The sequence below is a fragment of the Trachemys scripta genome, chromosome 7, assembly GCF_013100865.1.
Source record: "Trachemys scripta elegans isolate TJP31775 chromosome 7, CAS_Tse_1.0, whole genome shotgun sequence".
NCBI lineage: Eukaryota > Metazoa > Chordata > Testudines > Emydidae > Trachemys > Trachemys scripta.
Window position 1 is genome coordinate 102,348,832 of NC_048304.1, and position 10,101 is coordinate 102,358,932.

At 40.1% G+C, this 10,101-nt stretch overlaps 1 long non-coding RNA gene across 1 annotated transcript; it reads left to right on the forward strand.

Annotated features, from left to right (window-relative positions):
• The first annotated feature begins 1,298 nt into the window (after nt 1-1,298).
• LOC117880270 lies at nt 1,299-9,667 on the forward strand. The gene is made up of 3 exons (XR_004646505.1): nt 1,299-1,378; nt 4,138-4,282; nt 9,581-9,667. It is a non-coding gene; the product is annotated as an uncharacterized LOC117880270 (long non-coding RNA).
• The last annotated feature ends 434 nt before the right edge of the window (nt 9,668-10,101 follow it).

Here is a 10,101-nt window from a genome sequence, read left to right on the forward strand (position 1 = left end):
ATTACCATAGGACAGTGGTTTTCAACCTGTGGTCCACGGACCCTTGGAGATCTGCAGACTATGTCTAAGATTGGACAAAGGGGTCTGCACCTCCATTCAAAATGTTTTAGGAATCCACAAATGAAAAAAAGTTGAAAACCACTGTGTTAAACAATGGAAGGACCTAGACCAAGAACATGTGGAAGAATTGGGAAATGGACAACTTGTAAAAAAAACCCAACACCATTAAATGATGAAATATGGCATACCAACATCTCAACTCTAATTGGATAAAGAGAGGAGAATAAAATAAAACAAACCGGAGCATTGTTGTTATGATGCTGGTAAATTATAATTTCTTTTTTTGGTTTTTACAGAAAGGAGAGGCCATTTTAGAAGGGCAGGAAGAGCAGGTTGGGTGGGAAAGGAAATATATTTCACAGCACTTTCATTACTCTACTTGATGAGAGCTAATAAAAATTCTTAATTGAAAATAACTACCTTAATGACAATATCATAATCAGGAGTTATATTTCCTATTTATTTGCATATAAAATATCTTGCTTTCTGAACAAATCATAGCAAATTACTCTGAACAGTTTTACTTATTGGCCATTATAATGAAAAGATAGTTAATATGATTTTAAGTAGAATCACCTGTGATAGGTTCTCTGTACACTTTCTGTTCTGTGGCTAAACACAGTATTAGATAATCTCCTAATTGTTATTGAAACATATATGATCGCTTTCCCAAAGCTTTAGCTGGCTTTTCAGCTGTGGAGTCAGCATTTAATCCAACCATTTGTGACATGGTTAACACCCACAGTCATTTCCTGTTATGCCTGACACTGACTATAGTGGGCTGCTGTATATTTTCCAACGCCCACTCTGCTGTCTTTACAATCAGATTATGCCATTAGACATAGACAATGAATCACTTTAATTGTTGTAATATGACCAAACTGCTAGCAAGCCTTAACCCTTTCACAGTACTTTATTGTTAATTATGTACAGACCTGCAGTTACATGTTGTTAAAAACAACATATAAAATAAACGAAGAGTAAAGCAAAACAATACTGTAAAAAATAAACAGCCCTGAATCAGTGTATATTAGCATTCAGCACAAATATAGAGCCAAACCCTACAGTCCTGACTCATGCACGTGGCTCTTACTCGTGTGAGAAGTATGGATGATTCGCATAAGTAAGGGTTAACAGGGACAGGCCCATAGCTTTCATGGTAGGGTTTCCCCATATTGCTGTGCTTGCTGAAGACTTCAGAATTCTTTTAAATAAAGAATAATATCCAAAAAGCCTGCTTCAGTTGCTTAAAAATGTAATCAAATGTTCAGCAGCACACATGACTGAGAAGTCTAAAGAGAAGAAAAGGAGGCACAAGGTAGTAAAAATAAGCATGTTACTTTCTTTTTTTAACCACAGTTATTTCTTGCAGAAAACCATGACGGGCTTCTTCTGTAAACCAACTTCAGTAAATGAGGATTCTTATTAGTTTTTAATAGATCATACTAGAGAATCATTCTGTTTGACTTTGATAATTTTCTTTGGAATGCCATGAAGGTAGAGTGTGTGATGTGTGTGTGTGTGTGTGTATACGTACGTACCTTCACTGTAGTGCCATTAAGGTGCCTCCTTTATATGTACATTGCTGTAGGTATACTACAAAGGTGACATATCTCTCTAATGACCTGCCTCCTAGCACAATGATGCATCTTCCCACTAGCCCTTTGTTGGAATGCTTACGCTAAGCCAGTAGGTCAGCCACTGTTCTAAGGAAAAACAAGTATGTTGGAAAGAGGGTAACTCAATGTATGAGGGTAGAACTAAAAGGATGGAGGAAAGCTGACTAACCTTGGAGTGCCATTCTCTAGGTGCACGGTGATTTTTCCTAAATATGTGCTTATAGGACTCAATCCAACCAACACTGAGGTTGTTTACATTGAAGACTTTACACTGGGGCCATTTGGCATTGGTATGGGACAGCAGAATGCAAGATTGGGTTTCAATATAAAATTGCAATTGTGTAATCAGATCTCACTATTTAAGTTGACATTTTCTGTTTAAATTGGACACAGAGAGTCAGATCACTCTCTCTAATGGAAAACTGATGGGATTGGATCTAAGACAGAGGGAGGAGACTGTTGTGTTATTTCCCTCATGGAATTTTCTTTGAATCAACCCTTCTGATGTGAAGATATTGGAGGCCATGGATTCTGTGGCCCACGTCCACTCCAAAATCCACAGTTGTCTAGAATATGTAAGGGAGGGACATAAAAATTACCATTATCACCTCAAAGCCCAGTGTATGAATTCAGAAAAGCTCCTTTTGTTTAGGTATTCCTTAAAAATGAGGTATCAGAGGAAGTTTTTAAAGCCAGAAAACTTGGTGTGGGTAAATTCAGGGGGAAATGGAAAAAGTCCCAAGGTAAAGATAGCATGATTCCAGGGAAAAACAAACCACACAAAGAAGGGAAAAGCCATTAATAAAACACAGGGAAAGGCAAAAAATCTTACAAACAAGGAAAATCCCTGGGAAAATATAAAAGAACAAAGGCAAAACACACGAACATGGAAAAACATGAAAATCAAGTCTGTATAATAATTATGGGAAGCACTCATTTGGAAAAATGAACATTTTTAAATGCCAGAGAAGTTCTAGGGAAAATAATATAATAGTGGAAGCTTAAAAAACTGAATTCAAGTAAAAATGCTGAAGATAGGAAAGAGAAGCACATTAGGGAAAATGCTGTATTATAAGACATAAAAAAAATCAATTGAACCAGTTTTTAGAATGATGATTCTGTAATGCGTGCTTGTACACATCTGCAACTTTTAGTAGCCAGGACTGAGGCAGTGATAGAGAGGATTTTGAACCTTTGTTTACAATCTACACTTAGCCAATGTTCTAATGGCAGAGTAGATACATGTGCAGTTGAACAATTGTCACGTTTCACCCCAAAACCATTTCAGAGGTGGGTGGAGTGATTTCTGTACATAGATTATTAAGGCCCAGTCTTGCAGTCCGTGCTGAGAAAACTTGCAATGAAGCCAAAGTCCGGATCCTGTTCCACTGAAATCAGTGGCACTTTTGCCATTAACATCAGTGAAAGTTAAGAACAGGCTCCAAATGAGTTTTTTCTGACCATGGACTGCAGGATTCCATATACTTTGATGAAGGTTTTGCATGAATAAAGACTTAAGAATTTGGCCTAATATTTGCAATGTGCTTTGGGATCCTTTGGGATGAAAGCACTGTATAAATGCCAGATATGGTATCATCACTTTCACTTCAGCTTTTATAACTTTGGCAAAAATGTTTCCCTTCAGGCTCAAACTTGGGCTGTTCTCAATCTGGGAGGGAACATTTTGCCAAATCTCAAGGAATTTGGTTTGGCTGATTTTCAGTCCATTTAATGGGGAGGAAAAAAGAAAACATTTGATGGTAAGATCATTTCTGAAATGAACTCAAGACAGCTTTATCTTTTAATACCAAATTTGGCAAGCCATTAGTAGGCCTGTTTTGAATAACTTCCATAAAAACCCTCTTCGTTCTCTTCTTAATAACATATGTCCCAGAGGCCAACAGACCAAATTTCCTTAATTTTATGTATTTAAATCCCACTTTTGCCCTAACATAATTTTTTGCAGTTAATATAGAATTGTAAATGGCACTTTTTTATACAGTAGATATCTAACAGCATTTTATAAAGCAATAAATTAGCTATGGTTGTACCCTAAATGTAGAATAACACAGCAGCTGTTATACAGCACACTCAGTATAGCTACTGAGGTGGTGATGATGATAAGTCATGGTAATTGTGACTTGGTGAACACTATGAAATGTTGCTATGGTGAATGTGTATGTGAACAATGGAGTTAATTGATACAATACTGAACATGGTTTGTCAGTCTTCAACATCATGTCATTTAACTCAGTTGTCAATTACATTCAGCCACCATAAAAATTCATAGTATGTCTTCTGTGACTCCAGCCTTTCTGTGATAGAATTGTGTGATTTATTAAATTGATGATGTTTATGGGCTATTTGTACCTCCTGCTTATACTGTAGAATTAAACAAATTGAGTCATGTCTATTTTAGTGTCAAAAATGAGTTTTCACTGTTTTTCCCTCTGTTTAGCCCTGAAGAACCAACGCAGCTATGGGAGAGTGAACTGCATGCTTTCCCTTCTTCTACATTACCGACTGAGTTGTCGATTGCTTTCCAATTCTGGTCAATCAGTTTTGCCTGTGCGGAAACTGTATAAGGCAATTGGACATTACAGGTAAAATTGTAAGGGCAGTGTTTGAAGACAGGGTTGTTGCACAAGTGTAACTGGAAGCCTTAATTTACTTTGAAGAACCTTTATTACTCCTAATGAATGAGAGGGAAAAAACTCAGCTTGACTCTAAGAGCCCAGGCTGGGTTTGCAGGGCTGGCAGAAAAAAAATAAACTTTTTACTTGTTAACTGAGTACTTCTCACATGGGAATTATTAAGAGACAAAAAACAAACAAACCATGGGGATCCATGCTGCTATTTATATAGAGTCTCTTATCAGAGTAGAACTACACTTTGAGCAATTCTTGTAGAGGACACTCAATAGTAGAGACAGCTGCCTGGCTCACTCTCCATGTGCAGTGGCCCCTGAGAAAGGCAAAAGGTATTAGCATGCTATCAATGTGCAAGCTACCAACCCACTGGAAAAATGGCTCATGCTGGGTCTCTTCTTATGCCTCTGACAACAATACCACACCTGTTCTGTGGTTAGCACTACTTCCTTGGCTATGCTCATGGCAAATATATGGATATGTAGATCAGACATGGGAGTATGGATCACATGTGGTATGCTATGGATAGAAGCAAGGGGCCCACAACTTTCTAATGTTTACTGAGCCTAAAATACTTTTGTGACTCTGACACTCACAGTTGGCTCATGCATAGACCTGGACATTAGAATTTGTTTATTGAAATAGAAAAAATGGTCCAGGTAGCTGGAGGATTATATATATTCCTTTTCTTCTTGATTTAGTACTGACTGTGTAGAATCACCTCAGCAAACTTGTGAATGACTTATGACATGGATAGTCACAGACAAGTGTAGAGAGTGAAGGCAGGACATAATTGTGCAGTCACTGCTGTGCTGTTTTCTGCAATATACAGCTTGGCTAGATGAATAAAATCTCTAGTACACTGAAGCTAGTAAGGTTGAATGTCTTTTTAACATTATTTCTCCTTGTCTCAGTCTCTTAGAAAATGTCTTCCCTTTTACTGCGTATGTGAGCTGAATCTATGGGCCAGATATTCAGCTGGTAAAAATAGACATTGTACCAGGGGAGTTTTGTGAAGGAGTTCTCCAGGTGAAGGAGGAGCGATTACGTTACCCTTTGTTGTCTTAATATGTGTGTTTGAGGTGTTATGCTTGCTGCTTGACTGAAATATACTGTGTGCTCTGTTTAGGGGACCATGTGCTGAGCCTAGCAGCCTACTAGGCAAGGCTGAGAGCTACTTAACCAGGCCTTGTTCCCTAAGCCCTTTAGCACCCATCAACCCTTAACCAGGGGGGCACAGCTACTCAGGAAGACCAGGGCTTTAAAAAGCCCACTCCTAAGTTCAGAGGGAGCTAGAAAATAGGAGCAGCTAACAGGAGTTGTGTGAGGAAGTTGAGAGGGTGAGTGTGAGGGCGGGCTATCCAGTTTATTGCACCCAGTGCTTTGCCTAGTAGGCATGTATGATTAGGTGGCATATGTGTGTATTCGGTGCAAGGAGCTCCTGATCCTAAGAGACCGTACACTGGCTTTGGAGATCAGAGTGGCTGAACTGGAGGAGCTAAGGGAGACAGAGAGGTACATAGATGAGACTTTCCGGGAAACAGTAGAAAAGTCCCACCCCCAGTCTGACAGCCTGTGCTGTTGAGGAGGATGAAAGTCTCAGGGAAGGAGAATATCCAACTGGAGCAGAGGGAAATGATCTCATAGTTGGGACCCTCCTTCCAGATGATGTCGTGGTATTCTCTCACACTCAGGATACCTTTCCGGGGGATAATCTTTCCAGTTATTAGGAAGAGACAGGTAATAGTTATAGGGGATTCAATCATTAGAAAAGTAGATAGCTGGGTTTGCGAAGACCTGGAGAATCACATGGTGACTTGCCTGCCTGGTGCGAAGGTTGCAGATCTCTCAAGACATCTAGATAGACTTATGTGTAGTGCCTGTGGTTGTGGTACATGTGGTTCCCAATGACAGAGGGAACGAAAGGAGAGAAGTCCTGGAGGCCAAATGTAGGCTATTAGGTAAGAGATTGAAGTCCAGGATCTCCATGGTAGGATTCTCTGAAATGCTTCCAGTTCCACGCGCAGAGCCAGTTAGACAGGCAGAACTGCAGGGTCTCAATGCATGGATGAGACAATCATAGAATATGAAGGTTAGACGGGACCTCAGGAGGTCATCTAATCCAACCCACTGCTCAAAGCAGGATCAATCCCCAATTAAATCATCCCAGCCAGGGCTTTGTCAAGCCTGACCTTAAAAACCTCTAAGGAAGGAGATTCCACCACCTCCCTAGGTAACCCATTCCAGTGCTTCACCACCCTCCCAGTGAAAAAGCTTTTCCTAATATCCAACCCACACCTCCCCCACTGCAAATTGAGACCATTACTCCTTGTTCTGTCATCTGGTACCACTGAGAACAGTCTAGATCCATCCTCTTTGGAACCCCCTTTCAGGTAGTTGAAAGCAGCTATTAAATCCCCCCTCATTCTTCTCTTCTGCAGACTAAATAATCCCAGTTCCCTCAGGCTCTCTTCATAATTCATGTGTTGCAGCCCACTAATCATTTTTGTTGCCCTCCGCTGGATTCTTCCCGATTTTTCCACATTGTTCTTGTAGTGTGGGGCCCAAAACTGGACACAGTACTCCAGATGAGGCCTCATCCAGTGTCGAATAGAGGGGAATGATCAGTTCCCTCAATCTGCTGGCAGTGCTCCTATTTATACAGCCCAAAATGCCATTAGCTTTCTTGGCAAGAAGGGCACACTGCTGACTCATATCCAACTTCTCATCCACTGTAACCCGTAGGTCCTTTTCTGCAGAACTGCTGCCTAGCCTCTTGGTCCCTAGTCTGTAGCAGTGCATGGGATTCTTCCATCCTAAGTGCAGGACTCTGCACTTGTCCTTGTTGAACCTCATATTAAATTAGATCTGTACTGGGACCAGTCCTATTCAACATATTCATAAATGATCTGGAAAAAGGGGTAAACAGTGAGGTGGCAAAATTTGTAAATGATACAAAACTACTCAAGATAGTTAAGTCCCAAGCAGACTGTGAAGAGCTACAAAAGGATCTCTCAAAACTGGGTGACTGGGCAACAAAATGGCAGATGAAATTCAGTATTGATAAATGCAAAGTAATGCACGTTGGAAAACATAATCCCAACTATACATATAAAATGATGGTGGTCTAAATTAGCTGTTACCACTCAAGAAAGAGTGAATACTGCGTGCAGATGTTGTCGCCCCATCTCAAAAAAGATATATTGGAACTGGAAAAGATTCAGAAAAGGGCAACAAAAATGATTAGGCTTCCATTTGAGAAGAGATTAATAAAACTGGGACTTTTCAGCTTGGAAAAGAGACAACTACGGGGGGGGGGGAGGATATGATAGAGGTCTATAAAATCATGACTGATGTGGAGAAAGTAAATGAGGAAGTGTTATTTACTCCTTCTCAGAACACAAGAACTAGGGATCACATAATGCACAGTCAACCCATGGAAATCCTTGCCAGAGGATGTTGTGAAGGCAAAATTATAACAGGGTTCAAACACAGATAAGTTCATGGAGGCTATTAGCCAAGATGGGCAGGGATGGTGTCCCTAGCCTTTGTTTGCCAGAAGCTGGGAATGGGTGACGGGATGGATCACTTGATGATTACCTGTTCTGTTCATTCCCTCTGGCATTAGCCACTGTTGGGCTGGATGGACCTTTGGTCTAACCCAGTATGGCCGTTTTTATGTTCTTACCATTGATTTGAATGGACTTATGACAATTAGCACCAACTGAAGGTCTGGCTCTATGCTTTGAAATATCTGGTAGTTTCCAAACAAGTCAATCCCATTTTTGTTTGGAAAAGCTGAAGATACTGCAACTTCCTTGCCATTATTTAGTATTATATAGTACATTAACAGTAAGAAAGACAAGGTCTGACAACAAGCACATGCACTAGAAAGGGGACAAGTTTCTTTCTAGAGTTGTTCACTCTTGAGAATTTTGGCCTCCCTTCTGACCACTGTTTCAAACATCTGGAATGGGTGTAAAATACTTCACATTCACACTCACAAGTGGTAACATTTCAGAAGTGTTCCCAGTACTGGTATGATTGCACTACCTACAAACAAGTCTTCTCAATGCCCCTGCATGCATTGGTTCCCAACTAGTATGGAAATCACAGGTGTCTCCACTGCACCAGTTCAATTGGTCTTCGCTTCACAATCCCACAGTGCTTCTGTGGGATCCTTTCAGTGACATCTCTGACAAAGAGTACTGGCCCTGGTATCTACCAACTGAACCTTCAGGCACAGACAGGGTCTGTGCCAATGTGGGGAACATATACTCATGTACATCATACATATGCATCAGACTTATGTATGCCAACCTGGCACATTTCTATTCTCCCACTTATCTGGGGAAGGTAATATTTTTGGATGGGGGCCATTTAGGGATCTGGGGCAAAAATCAGTACTTGGTCCTGCTAGTGAAGGCAGGGGGCTGGACTCAATGACCTTTCAAGGTCCCTTCTAGTTTTATGAGATAGGTATATCTCCATATATTGGGAGCATAAGCTTTCGTGGGTAAGAACCTCACTTCTTCAGATGCAAGTCTGAAGAAGTGAGGTTCTGACCCACAAAAGCTTATGCTCCCAATACTTCTGTTAGTCTTAAAGGTGCCACAGGACCCTCTGTTGCTTTTTACAGATTCAGACTAACATGGCTACCCGTCTGATACTTGATTCCATATATTAAATGTTTGTCCAACCTGTTCTTAAAAAACTCCAATGATGGGGATTCCACAACCTCCCTTAGAAGCTTATTACAGTGCTTAACTTCCCTTATAGATTTTTCTAAATGGGGGAGAGAAAATACATGGCTTAGGCATGATGAACAGTGAGATGAAGAAAGGCAGGGCAGCCAGCCAGGGAATGACAAACGGGGCATAATCCTGTAGTTAGAAATGTTCACTCCCTAGTGCTGGTACCACTTCTTTGCATGGCTACCCATACCTGATAGCATAAGAAGCACAAAGGGAAGTCTGTTCTAGCAATGTAATAAAGCTCATTTTAGATCGCAATCAGAGCTATATAAAAGGGCTCGTGTATTGAGCAACAGTCACATTTTGCCTTTGTGAACAAGAAAAATCAGTTGGTGTCCATGCTTGGTTGTGGATTTACCATTTAAACAGGGAAAAGAAAAACAGCGAGGGTTAATAATAAAAGAAATAAAAAAGAAACAAAGCAACTCATTTAAAGCATAAAGACAATTTGTTCCTTATATCTGCCTCTGCTCTATGCTGTCTACTTTATTTTATTTAGATTATTACCAACTCTTCAGGACAGGAACGTTTTTCCTGTAAAGGACTTTTGGGTACTCCGTAAATTAAGAAAGACAACCACCAACACCACCAATTGAAACATCAGAAATCTATAATCTCCAAATCTTCTGAGTTTGTGTGTGTATGTATTATGAGGTGGTCAGGTGGGGGATGGGGGTATAATTTTTAATTTTTATTATTCTTTGTTTCACTCATATTTTAATCATAGACGTCATTGCAAAACTCAGCTAGGGCTATTCAAAATTATTTATAGTCTTATTAATCTGAACTAGTGTCTCTGCTATTAGACCTGATATTTTATATAGGAAAAAACATGCTTTCTCAAAACCACTAGTCACAATGAAATATTCTGTAACTACATCTCGTTTTGGGATTCTATGGTTTCATGAAACTCCTCAAATCCCGAGTCCCAGCTCTGAAACCTATATTTTGATATTGGAGATAACCCTCATCCCCTCCAAAATCTCAGATTTTTAAAATGTCCCCATTTGACTGGACTAT